We start from the raw sequence: 13,114 nt of genomic DNA on the forward strand, positions 1-13,114 counted from the left end.
TATTGCATAAATAATCTTCGTGGTGATTATGGGAGATTGATGAATAGGGAACTATTTAAAGGTCTCATTAATGTTTTGATAAAAAAAACTAGGATTGCCAACTGTTGTCGGGTAGTAATTATTTATTTAAAATATGCGTGGAGTTGTTAAAGGAAGCAGCATTAAAAAATAATATAAGAACCGAGGTATCTGCAATAAATAATGAATCATATAGCGCTGTTCAACTCAGCCATGCATTGTTAAATTAAATAACACATACTGTCCTCCGTAAATGCTTTCTTTATTACCCAGTACCATCAAGCAATTACAATGCTCTATTCAACAATATTTTATGTTTTTGCTGAGACAGCTCAATTTAATATGTGCCTGTTGTGCACTGCAGTTGGATACATATTATTATTGGCATATTACCATATAATTTTAATATTCTGCTATTATTGTAGCTAACTTTCTTTTCTTTCAATATGCTCTTGGCGGCGTGGAGCTTGTGAAAAGTCGTCCTAGACTGAACTCACAAGGGTAACAGTTTTTAAACATTTGTATGAAGAAACAATAAATTAGCTGCCAATACAAACAATGGTCACTTACTGCAATTATTCCAGAGCAAATTCCTAAATTTTCTTTAAAAATTGAATGATCACCCTTCGCTCCCTCTATGTGACTTTCCATTTATTTGAATATCCCAAGGGACCCTATCCTAAATTTAGATGCTATATACTGAGGGTTAAGAAACCTACACCGTTGCGACATCAACTGTGGCTCCGTAAGGTAAACAAAGTATATTAATAGAATGTATAAGATAGAGTAATAAGTTACCAATGAATAGTTTGTAATCTGACGAGGAAAATGAAAATGCCAAAACCAAGGGGAAGCACATTCCTGAGAGAGCAGGAGGAACTGGAAGGTATGGGAGATTGGCAGAAGAAAATGGATAAATTTTGTATTGACCAGTTTGTCCGTGCAAAGGAGAATCTTGAACAGTACTTAGGCAATTTTGAAAGAGTATGCCAGGTGAAGGGCCTTTCGAGGTACTAGAATGGCCCACAATGATATTAGAAAAAAAAAACTTACTAGCGTTTGTGGGAAGAAAGAGCATAGAAGCAATAAAAAAATCTGTTCATACTTAGACAGCTGGCTAAATGTGGCTATTTAGATATAGTAGGCGCATTGAAAGTTTTGTCTAAGCCAGAAAAAAATATTTTTACTGCCAGAATTGAGTTAGGAAACAGGCTGTAAGTAATTAGGAAGAGTCAGGCTTAAGAAGGTTGAAATCGCTTAGTGTAGATTGTAGATATTGACCTAGTTTAGACGAGTGGTTACGGAACAGATTTTTAGGGGGAGCAAGTCTAAGCGAGCTAGAGAAAGAAGCTCGCCTGCGGTGTCCAGCTGGAAAAGACTCCTCAGGAGAGCCAGTGAAATTAGAAATTAGAATTACCAGTAGGCTATGGAATGAGTTACAGAAAAATTAAAAAATATATTAAAACTGTCCGGTAGGACAGTTGTATAAGGGTTGATCGTCAAAAACTGCACGAAAAAGCGTAACGTTGAAATACACCCAACTTGGACAATTTTTTTCTCTTTTTCTACAAAAGATAAAATTCCCAAATTTTCTTTAAAATAAAGGGCAAACCCTCCTTTATAGCTGTAATTTTTTTGCAATAACCCAGATCTAATAGGTTTCGAGAAAAAAGTTCCCAAAAATGAGCAAAAACGGCTTTTTCAAAAAATGTTCTTGTTCTTGTTGTTGTTACCTTTTTTGTAAACAACGTAGCATATATATACTGTATACTAATACATAATTAAAACCCAATTATAATGCGGTAATTAAAATCAGGAATAATGTCTTATTAGGTACCGTTAGTCAAAAAGTACTTAAAAATGTATCAGTGTACAGCTTAATGCAAAAGTGGTTGTACAGTATGGTTCAGTACGTACCATTTACATAATTTTTTTAGAAATTAAATATTTTGTTAAGAAACTCGCCTTACTGTAGGTGCCTAAACGATTTTTTTAAATATTATTTGTTTCTCTCAAGATTTTTTTTTTATACGTGATACACTGATAACTCAAAAAGAAAGAAACAAGATTTTTCGTGAAAATTGCTTTTAATTAATAGCAGCAGCTTAAGGTTGTCCTGTTTAAGGTTGTTTTTCTTTCAGTACAGTATCCTCTTCAATTAATATCTTGAAGAAATTGAATATTTAATAAAAAAAACTCAGCCAGGAGAAAATTTTCCGCCACCACGAGAATTATAGCACAAAAAAGTTGTGCGAGTGTTCACAACAGATATTTGTATTAAAAGTCCAAGCACATAAAAACTAGAAGAAATCTAAATGGTCGCCGTCTGCTTTCTTGAATGGTAAAAAATAAAATTGGTTGGATGGGGAACTCTTTAATGGTTTAAAGGTAGACTGTGAGCCACGGTAATTTGTATCATGGTTTAGTATATGTTATAGATATATACTTGAACGTATAAATCCTACAGACATGCCCATATGTGCGTATAAGGGATTTAAAATGGTCACTTAAATAAATATATAAACGCACGGCCAAGTTGTGTGTTAACATAAAATTGTTTTATACACATACATTGCAAACATTTAGCACGTGTAGCCAACATTTAGCATGTGCACTAACTTTATCACCGTTTATCTGTTAATAAATAAAATACAATTTGGTGAAAATGAAATTAAATGAAATAAAAATTGAAACAAGTTAAATACGTTTTGATAATTCTAATTTGGAAGCAAATTGAAAATGTGATTAGGTTCACAATGCTGAGATTGAGTTTATTTATTTTTATGAAAATAAATAAACAAAAAAACAAAAACAAATAAGAAGGAAAGACTGGGGCTTCCCTTAGATTTCCTTCTCCTAGGAGCCACTATAGCCAATGGAGTCCTTGAATGTTGATGCCATTTATATATAAATAAATAAATAACCAGGAAATTCTGTAGATATAATTTTCTCACTGCTAATGGCAAAAAGACCAAATTAGGACTTTGTCCTAGACTATATAATCCTTTCTTTATGTGACTCTTCGTACTCAGTCACAAGCACTGATGCCCCCTTTCAATACTCTAACTCCTTAAAGACAAACCTCCTAGGTTGGCAAAATTGAACTAACTAATCGCTACCATCGTTGTTTAGTACTGAAGGATCTAGGGTTCCTAAAAGGGATAGATAGATGGTAGATGGGACGGGACCTATACCCCAAGGCACCGCAGCCACAGAAGACTTATTGTGCCAGTCCCTTCTTAGTTCTAGTAGGCGAACCCTCCCCTCCTAAAGAGGTCAAGGACTTTCCCTACTAGTTGTTTTTGCGCTACTATCTCCTTCGGCCTCAACGTTCCAAAGGTTTCATAGCGCAAACTTTCGATTGCAACGCAATCGAACAACAGGTGAGAGGCCGTTTCCTCCTCTTCCTGACATAATCTGCACAACGGCTCCGAGCTGATAAGCCCCACCTTGCGCAGATGCTTCTTGAACCTACCGTGCCCCGTGAATAGGCCTGTAATCAGAGTAATCTGATTTCTGCCCAAACACAGGGTCTCTTTGGATCTTTGCTTACACAGCCAAGGCATCAAAGTCATGCTGTGTTTAACCCCAGGACACATCACCCAGTTCTTTTCGTGCTCCCTCCAGATCCAATCTCTGAGAGCCGCGCGAACCGAACCCCTGGTGATCCCCAGGACAGGCTCTGGACCGATGAAAGGAGTGTTAGCCCCATTCCTGGCCAGATAATCAGCTTTTTCATTCCCTTCAATACCCACATGACCCGGCACCCATTCCAACCGAACTTTGTTGTGCCGCGCCAGTAGTTCTAGGGCCTTCCTGCATTCCCAGACCAGGGAAGAGGTGATTCTGAAGGATACGAGAGCCTTCAGTGCAGCCTGGCTGTCCGAAAAGATGCGAATCTCCCTATTTCTAGGTTCCATCCGCAGGTTTTCCTCAGCGCATATTTTAATAGCAAAAACCTCGGCCTGGAAGACTGTGGCGTATCTCCCAAGAGATCTCTCAATGAGTACCTCGGGTTTAACCCCACACACTCCAGACCCAGTCCCACAGTCCATCTTGGAGCCATCGGTAAACCAAATGCCTCCCTTCCGGTACTGATCTGTCCAGTTTACCCTCCATTCAGTCCTCGGTTTAATACACACCTGAAAAGGAGTCTCGAAACTGTATTTAGGACAGATACTGTCCCCTGCCATGTCAATAACTGGCCCAGGGTCGACCTTATCTGAAATAATCATATGGCCAATGCAGGAACTTATACGCCTCCATTGCCCATTGCTCGCCATTCTGTACGCACTGGCCCTTGCCTCCGCCTGAATAACATATTGAAGCGGAGCCAACCCCAGAAGTACCTCCAGCGCCGCAGTAGGGGTGCTACTAAAGGCCCCCGTGATCATCAGACAGGCCAGTCTCTGCACCCTTGCTAGAACCTTAATTGCCGTCTGTTGTTCAGTCTTCCTCCACCACACCACTGAACCGTAGGTGATGATAGGTATGACTGTACGTGTATAGAGCCAGTGGGTCATCTTTGGGCTAAGACCCCATGTCTTCCCACAGGTTCTAGTTATTCCATAAAGGGCCTGTTTAGCCCTTAATGTAACTCTCTCAATCTGCGCCTTCCAAGTGAGTCTGGTATCCAGGACAATGCCCAAATACTTGACCTCACCCGACACATCCAGAGTTTTACCAAAAAATCGAAGGTTTTTGTAGCTCTCCTTGTCCCTTCTCCTTGTAAAGGGAACCAGAGTAGTTTTAGAAGGGTTCACTGAAAGCTCTACCCTTCTACACCAATTTTCTATAACCTTGAGAGCTTCCTGCATGAGTTCAGCCACGATTGTCTCATGTCTACCCCTGACCACTACAGAAATATCATCTGCATAGCCAAGGACCGAGAACCCACGAAGGTCTAGCACCTCAAGTAACTCATCTACGACCATACACCAAAGGAGCGGGGATAGAACCCCCCCCTGAGGGCACCCCCTAACTGTCGTTAACTCCAGCGATTCCCCAAAAAGGGTCGCTGTGATTCTCCTTGACGATAGCATGTTACAGATCCATCTTGAAACAGTGGACTCTACGCCATGTCTATCCATCGCCAAGGCAATTGAACTGTAGGTAGTGTTACTGAAGGCACCCTCAATATCCAGAAACACGCCCACAGCTGTCTCCTTGCAAAATACCGAAGCCTCCAACTCCTTAACCAGACAATGGAGGGCTGTCTCGCAAGATTTGCCTGTTTGGTAGGCATGCTGATTGGCATGCAGAGGCCGTTGCTTTAAAGCCACCTCCTTAATATACATGTCAATCAGTTTTTCTAGCACCTTCAACATGAACGATGTTAGACTAATTGGTCTAAATTCCTTCGCCTGGGTATGAGTTCTCTTCCCAGGCTTTGGAATAAAGATAATTTTTACAGGCCTCCATGCCCTAGGGACATGGTTGAGTGCCAAGCATGCCCTCATTATCCTGCATAAAATAGGAGTAATTAAATCTTTCCCCTGCTGCAAAAGGGCAGGGAAAATGCCATCAGGACCCGGGGATTTATAGGGCTTAAAATAATTTACAGCCCAGGCCACCTTATTGTAGGTAATGCAGTATTTAGCCACGGCCCAGGTTTCCCTGGTCCCCCGACACCTATCGGGTCCCAGAGTATCCTCACCATGCTGTCCTGACTCAATTACCTTCGAATCGGGAAAATGAGTTCTCATGAGACACTCCAATGTGTCTCTCCCCGATTTGGTAAAAATCCCTTCCTCGTTCCTGATGGTACCCAGGGCACCCCCTGAACTTTTTGATATTATGCGATGGAGTCTAGCCCCCTCCGAGGTCATCTCTACCTCTTCACAGAGCTTCCTCCAAGCATCTCTTTTAGCCTTTCTAATGGCTATGTTGTAAGAAGTTAGGGCCTCACGGTACTCCTTCCATGTACCCCTTCTTTTAGCTACATTGAACAGTTTCCTAACTTTACTGCGGAGCTCCTTCAGCTGGTTATTCCACCAGCCTACTTTCCTGTTAGATGTTATCACTGTCTCCGCACAATTCTCCCAGTAGGCCTCCTTGATGACGCCCTGAAGTCTCTCAGCAGCTTCATCAATGTCCATCCGGGTCCTAAAGTTATTGTTGACTGTACCAATGTTTGCGCTGAGATCCCGTCTGAACGAGTCCCAGTCTGTTCTCCTAGGGTTTCTGTAAGTAACCACCTCCTTACAGTCAAACCCAATGTCGAACCTAATGTACATGTGATCCGAAAGTGAGGGGACCCCCGACACATGTCAGTTCCTAACAAGGGTCGATACAAAATTAGTTCCCAAAGTTAGGTCGATCACTTCCCTACGAATAGAGTTGTGGAAGGTGGGTTCTTCTCCCTCATTTATAACATGCAAATTATTCGCACTAATGAAGTCCAGAAGATACTTACCTCTCTGATTGGTTCCTGAGCTACCCCATACCTCGTTATGGGAATTAGCATCACACCCAATCAGTAGTTGCAGTCCTCTCTCCCTACACCGGTTGGTCAGATACTGCATCTCCTCCGATGGGGGAGGGACTGTAGAGTCATATGGAAGGTAAGTCGAGGCCACGACAATCTCCCTGGCCTCCTTATCCACATGTAGCTTCACCTTTATTGCGGTCTGGTCTCTGAAACAAAATTCCATTAGCAGTAAAGAAGTAATGTTTTCCCTAACAAAAATACATGTCCTGGGATTGTCAAGGTTATGGTCATAATAAATCTTACCTTTCGCTTCGCCAAGTCCTACAATTCGCCCCCGTACCAGCCAGGGTTCCTGGATGAGGACAATGGCGATATCTTCCTCCTTGATGAATTTTACTAGAGCTGCAGACGCCCCTCTACTGTGATGGAGGTTCACCTGAAGCAACCTCCATCGATTCAGGGGGTCATGAGCTGCAGCACTAGTAGAAGTCTTCGAAACTACCCTGAGTCTGACCACTTCGAGTCCTAGAAAAACCTCGAAGTTAGTCCCCTTCAACCTACTCAGGGCCTGTTCCGATATTTCAAACACAAGAGTTTGACCCTTGGGCTCGATTTTCCTATTTAGGAGCCTCCTTTCCGCTATATCCAAGCCCTCGTTTTGAACGAGCAGCTTGTCCAAAATAACGGACGGAGTGGTATTCTTGAGAGCGCCAGGTACCCACATAGCCACCTTAGCCGCCCTCACGATATCTCTGGCAGGACCCACCCTCAGCTTGGCTCCCTCACCCAACCGGAGCTCCGGAACCACCCTCCCTAACCAAAGTCTCGCATCCTCACCCTCGCAAGCGAGAATGAGTGCACCTTTGGAGAGAAAGCAGCTCCGAAACTGGGGTCCGATGCTGCCAGTACATTTCTCACTACAGATCTCCTCCACCAATTTCTGCTGAAGAAGATCCGCTTGCTCCTCCGACAACAAGTCATTCGGATAGGAGTCAAGAACGATGGCCATCTTTTGAGCGCAGAGAGCGTCCCTGAAAGAGCCCGTAGGCCCTTCCTCTGGGAGTTTCACCCTCTTGCTACCCTGTGCCACCGCCCTCCCCGATGCCGAACTTGGAGTACTGACCTCCGACCTAGGTCTCTTAGGGGTCTGACTTGTTTCTGGAGGGAGAGAACTAACGACTCTCACCTCCTTCCCAATGCCTGCCCCATCCGAGGAGGTCGAAGGAATTATACCTTGCCCACCTGGCTGGTTTACCACTCTGGAGGTCTTCTGCCCCTTCCCCCTTTCCCTCCAGTCCTTCCCAGGAATCCACTCCTTCCCAGCCTCAGCGACCTTAAGCTTAGCTAGCTTTCTCCGCTGAGCACCACTCGGCTTCCTAGGTGTAATGTGAATACCCTTCAACTTCTGGGAGACTCCAGTGACTGCCTCTTTACCTGGAGGGTCTGCGTTGCCGCTCCCTCCAGAAGAAGTTCCCTGTAGTCCCACCAAATCCGTCTTAGGGCCTTTCACTCTTTCCCCTTTTGGTTTTATCCCAGCCTGTGTTCCTTCCTCAGTAACCTGAGGAACACCACTGGCTGTCGTTTTACAATCTAGTTTTTCATTGTAATTGCTCATCTTGTTCCCACGAGAAGTGGGGGATAGACGGTCACCTGTGACAGACCCCCACTGCCACAGGAAGGCTACAATACAATGGGGTTTCGCCCGGTGCCCCAAGGTGATCGTTACCGCACATATATTTTACTACCCTGTACGCATTCAGCCTCGACACGAGTCCCCATCTCGGCTTGGGTAGGGATTCAAGAGGCAGGAAAGGGAGAGATAGGATCAAAGGATAAAGGGATAGACGCAAGGATTGGCAGTAGGGGAGCTATGATCCCTTTCTAGTAAAACGCATTTAGAGAACTCGCTTTTTCAATAATAAAGGAAATTAATAAAAATTCATAGTGATACAAATATAACACAATATTTAAATGGATGGTAAGTTGTTTGTGATTGTAAATTATTAAATTAATGATATTATTAATGAAATGGGGCCACGGACAGGCAAGCATAGATGATGTGGACCAGTGAAGGTGCAAGATCACAGACTGGAGCCCCATCATCACAATAATCAACGGGGCTTCTAATTTTATACAGACTCATACTCAGAGAACCTTCGTCATTACCTTGATCCATAGACCAACTTCTAACTAGATGAGCTTTATCTAGTTCAAAATAAATTGTAACTGGATCATATGTGTGATTTATTGGTTCTGATCATTGCTAATTAGGAACTAGTTCAATATACAATTGACAACACAGCATAAACATAACCGTTTTGCACTTAATAAATTATGTATTACCTCGATTAGAGTTACCAAAAAAAGTAGCGAGTCCCAGAAGAGAATGAATTTTTTATCTGATCGACTTCTCATCAACTTCGATTGAAGCACAATTGAAACAATATCCGTGAAACCGTGATTATTATAGCGTCCATGTTTACGAGTATAATGTTGACAGGGCATTACTAACCTGCAAGAGAATTTGTACATAATCAGTCAGTTGAAAACAAAAAAAAGCAAAAACCCTTCTGGACTACGAATGTTTCTTCAAACGTTGAAATATGACTAAATGTTTAGTGAATACTAATACTACGTAAGTTCTCTGGAATAAATATAACTTATGAAGAAAAATTATGTGACCAATTCCAACCAATATCCCTCTGTTCCTTTTTTCTAAATATCATTTTTGTACATAAAATTGATGAATCTTCATATATATTTAGTGCAGTTATAAAGTTTAAGAAACGTCGCTGAAGGCATCTTCTAAAAAACCGGGGAAGGTAATCGTTCAGTAAAGACTACATACATACATTAGAAAACCAATGTTCTTCAAATCTGGAAATTTTAAACTTACTAATTTTTCAGACTACCTGTAATAAAGAGAAACCACAGTTTAGATGAGTGACATCATCTGTACCCCAAATTATAACTTATTTTTAATATTCAGAGTAAATTAACTCAATTTTCAAATTTTATGTATGGAATTAAGAACGAAAAAATTTGTTTAAAAAGTGTTTTTGCTGTATCGAAGCTTCAGAACTTCTGTTTCTATAAAAAACGTAACAATAAAAATTTTGGCACGATATTTCTTATTAACAATATTTCCTCTGAAGCTGTGAGCAAAATACTCAAAAACTAATTTCATTTTCAGTTCTTAGATTTTTAGCTTTTACATTCAGAGATAATTAGACCAGTTCTAATGAACAATAGTTTTTGTTTTGTTTTTCTATTTATCAATAAAACTCAACCTCAAAAACCAAAGACTAGTTGGACTAAAAAGATTAAATAAAATGAACGGCACATCATAACACGTCGTCCACAGAGGTAAAGATACTGATCTACAGAAGCGGTGCTCTGCGTAAAATGTATTTATGAAAGTAATTATATGATAAAATACTAGTAGTGCCCGACACGTGTCAAGGTAACATATCTAAAAATTAATACAAATGTATATATCAATAATTACGATAAAATGAAACAATAATATAAAAAGGTTAACAAAAAGTGAAATATAGATAAAATCTAAAAAAAAAATAAAGTACGTGTATATTTCATAGATTTGAAAGCACGACAAATTTTAGAACAAGTCGGTGATCAATCAATACTAAAAATTACCCCAATTAATAATAACTACAAACAGCCCCGGAATGGATTGCTTATTCTTTGTGTTAATAAGTTTAGGTTTATAAATATTTCCCCCCAATTACGAGGGTCGTTTGAAAAGTCCGTGCAAAAATAAAAACTACTTAATATTTTGGGGTAAACCTTTTTTATTTTTCAACATAGTCTCCTTTTAGGCTTATACACTTCGTCCAACGCTGCTCTAGTTTGTTGATCCCTTCCGAATAATAGGATTTGTCCAAGTCTGAAAAATAGCCATTCGTTTCTGCAATCACCTCCTCGTTTAAAAAAAAATTTTTTCCCGCCAGCCATTTCTTCATATTGGGGAACAAATAATAGTCCGAGGGAGCCAAGTCTGGAGAATAGGGGGGATGTGAAACGAGTTGGAACCCTATTTCCATTAATTTTGCGACCACAACTGCTGAGGTGTGAGCTGGTGCGTTGTCGTGAAAGAAACAGACTTTTTTGTGGGCCAATCGTGGGCGTTTTCCTTGCAGCTCGGTTTTCAAACGGTCCAATAACGATGAATAATATGCACCTGTAATAGTTTTACCATTTTCCAGATAGTCGATGAGGATTATTCCTTGCGAATCCCAAAAGACAGTCGCCATAATCTTTCCGGCCGAAGGAACGGTCTTCGCCTTTTTTGGCGCAGATTCCCCCTTGGTAACCCATTGTTTAGATTGTTCTTTGGTCTCAGGAGTGTAGTGATGTATCCATGATTCATCCACAGTGACGAAACGACGCTTAAAGTCCTGCGGATTCTTCTGGAACAGCTGAAAACCGTCCTTGCAACACTTCACACGATTTCGTTTTTGGTCAAGCGTGAGCAATCGCGGCACCACCCATCATGCGGATAGCTTTGTCATGTCCAAATGTTGATGCAAAATATTATGTACCCGTTCATTCCAGATGCCCACAGCACTAGCAATCTCATGCACCTTCACTCTTCTGTCATCCATCAACCATATCATGGATTTTATCAATGCTTTCTGGAGTAGTAACCTCAACAGGGCGTCCAGAACGTTCAGCGTCACTTGTGCCCATATGGCCACTCTGAAAATTTTGAAACCACTTATAAACTGTTCTAATCGAAGGTGCAGAGTCACCATAATATTTATCAAGCTTCTCTTTAGTCTCCTCAGGCGTTTTGCCTTTCATAAAGTAGTGTTTAATCAACACACGAAATTCTTTTTCGTCCATTTTTTGAAAATCACTCGACTTCCTCGATTCAAACGAATGCCAAACACAAAGAAATAGACCGATCTGGCTGAAACTTGGTGTGTGTTCTTCCAAGAGATGCTACTAACTAAACATAACCTCGATACGCGCCAGTAGTGCTATCTCTCTGACTTTGCACGGACTTTTCAAACGACCCTCGTATCTTGTAAATAAACGCTTATCTTCGATTGATATATCCTAAATTTTCTTAGCCACAATATTCTTTCGATTATGTTTAACTTCGAGTATTCCCTACAAGAAAAACAAAAAATATAGAAGGTAAACGCTTATAGAAAAGATTTTGAAACCACAGTTAACTATTTATCTGAAATATTGTTACAGATTGTAAAACATTTAGTTTTAAACATTTTTTAATGAAAACTATTACCAGAGTGGAGTATAATTAATTAACAAAATTGTCCAGTTAGTCCAGAATAAGTTAGTAAATGTGAATGGCGTGAAAAATAAATTAGGGTGTGAAAAATTAATTTTCTATTCGTAAGGTATTCCACCCCATTTTAAGCGTTGTTGTTGTTGTTTTTTTAAATATTGTGGACAGAATCAAAGTAATCATTACTGGAAGAGGTAACTGAGTTGTGCTGAATAAAGTTACGAAAATAAAATAAAAAATATTGTTCTTTTTGGTTTTGTAATTTGAGATACCTCTGATGAGGAGGAAGAGAAAATTACACGTTTTAATTTTTTTTTGGAAGACTGCCTCTATTTTAAAGAAATTTTTCTCATTTGAGAAATGAAAGAGCACAATGAGTCAGACACTCACAGCTCACAGACCTATCTCTTTTTTAAAAAAAACTACCTAATATACAAAATATTAAAATTCAAACAGGAACCCTATTGAATAAGTATAAATTTATTAAGGGCTGACTTATCTTAAGAAAAATCTAATGTGTACAACGTATAAAGTTAAGCCAAATAAAATAACTTGGTCCAAACTCTCGATCAGAAACCGTATTAATAGTTGTTTAATTATTCCGGAGAGCCTATTACTATTCCTATTCAGTCTAACTTGTTTTACTTAACTTTTCGCTCATTGTACTTATTTTATACAAGTCTTACCGTTTCATTTTAATTTTCCTCCCAGTTCAGAGATTGGTTCTTAAGGTTTATGATGCTCGGGTTCGTCCTGGCTTCACACGCTCCAGCTCTTTTAATTTAATTAACATCTCCTTGGCACCTGCATATATTTTTACTAATTAAATTCTTGCAATATAAGAAAATTTATATAAATGGTCTCTACGTTAGGCTTAACCTCAGGATTTTCGTCATAAGTCAATAAGTGACATATAAAAGGGCGCAGGTAGACAAATTTATAGACTAAACAGCTGCGGTCTTTTAGGCATGAAGTTGGCCTAGGGGAGAGTAGATCAGCCAGATCTATAAATCGAAGAAAAATACAAGAAAAGAAGTGGTCGCCAATGAAAACTTGAAAGAGAAGGTTCAGAAATTTGTTACAAAGAGGCATTGGGATTGAGGAAATAATAAAAGGGCTCAGCGAAAGAGAGATGTGGAGAGAGCTCTGCAGAGTAATAGTACAGCTCCACAACCTAACCTAACTAGCTGATAGTTCCTACGCTTTCCTCAATTTTTCTCAATGAGGTGAAAAGAAATCTAATCTAACCTAACCTAACCTAATCTAACTAGCTGATAGTTTCTATGCTTTCCTCAATTTTTCCTCAATGGGGTGAAAAGAAATAGTTATTCACTATTTGTAACATTTAGTACTGGCCTAAATAGCTTTTCATTTCCCCAAAACATCCTTTT

General features: G+C 40.1%; 1 protein-coding gene across 11 annotated transcripts in view; it reads right to left on the bottom strand.

Annotated features, from left to right (window-relative positions):
- Positions 1–13,114, bottom strand: part of LOC141458698 (trypsin II-P29-like) — a 71,324-nt gene that overhangs the window by 51,986 nt on the left and 6,224 nt on the right. For 9 of the 11 annotated variants that reach the window (XM_074137032.1, XM_074137029.1, XM_074137026.1 and 6 more), the window contains 2 exons: positions 12,410–12,527; positions 8,792–8,960 (listed from right to left, as the gene is read on the bottom strand). The gene's annotated coding sequence lies outside the window, so the exon portion shown is untranslated. The remainder of the gene's footprint in view (positions 1–8,791; positions 8,961–12,409; positions 12,528–13,114) is intronic. The other 2 variants (XM_074137034.1, XM_074137033.1) reach the window with 1 other exon arrangement.

Source organism: Rhodnius prolixus, unplaced genomic scaffold, assembly GCF_049639745.1.
Source record: "Rhodnius prolixus isolate KJV_2025 unplaced genomic scaffold, Rpr scaffold_5, whole genome shotgun sequence".
NCBI classification, from domain to species: domain Eukaryota; kingdom Metazoa; phylum Arthropoda; class Insecta; order Hemiptera; family Reduviidae; genus Rhodnius; species Rhodnius prolixus.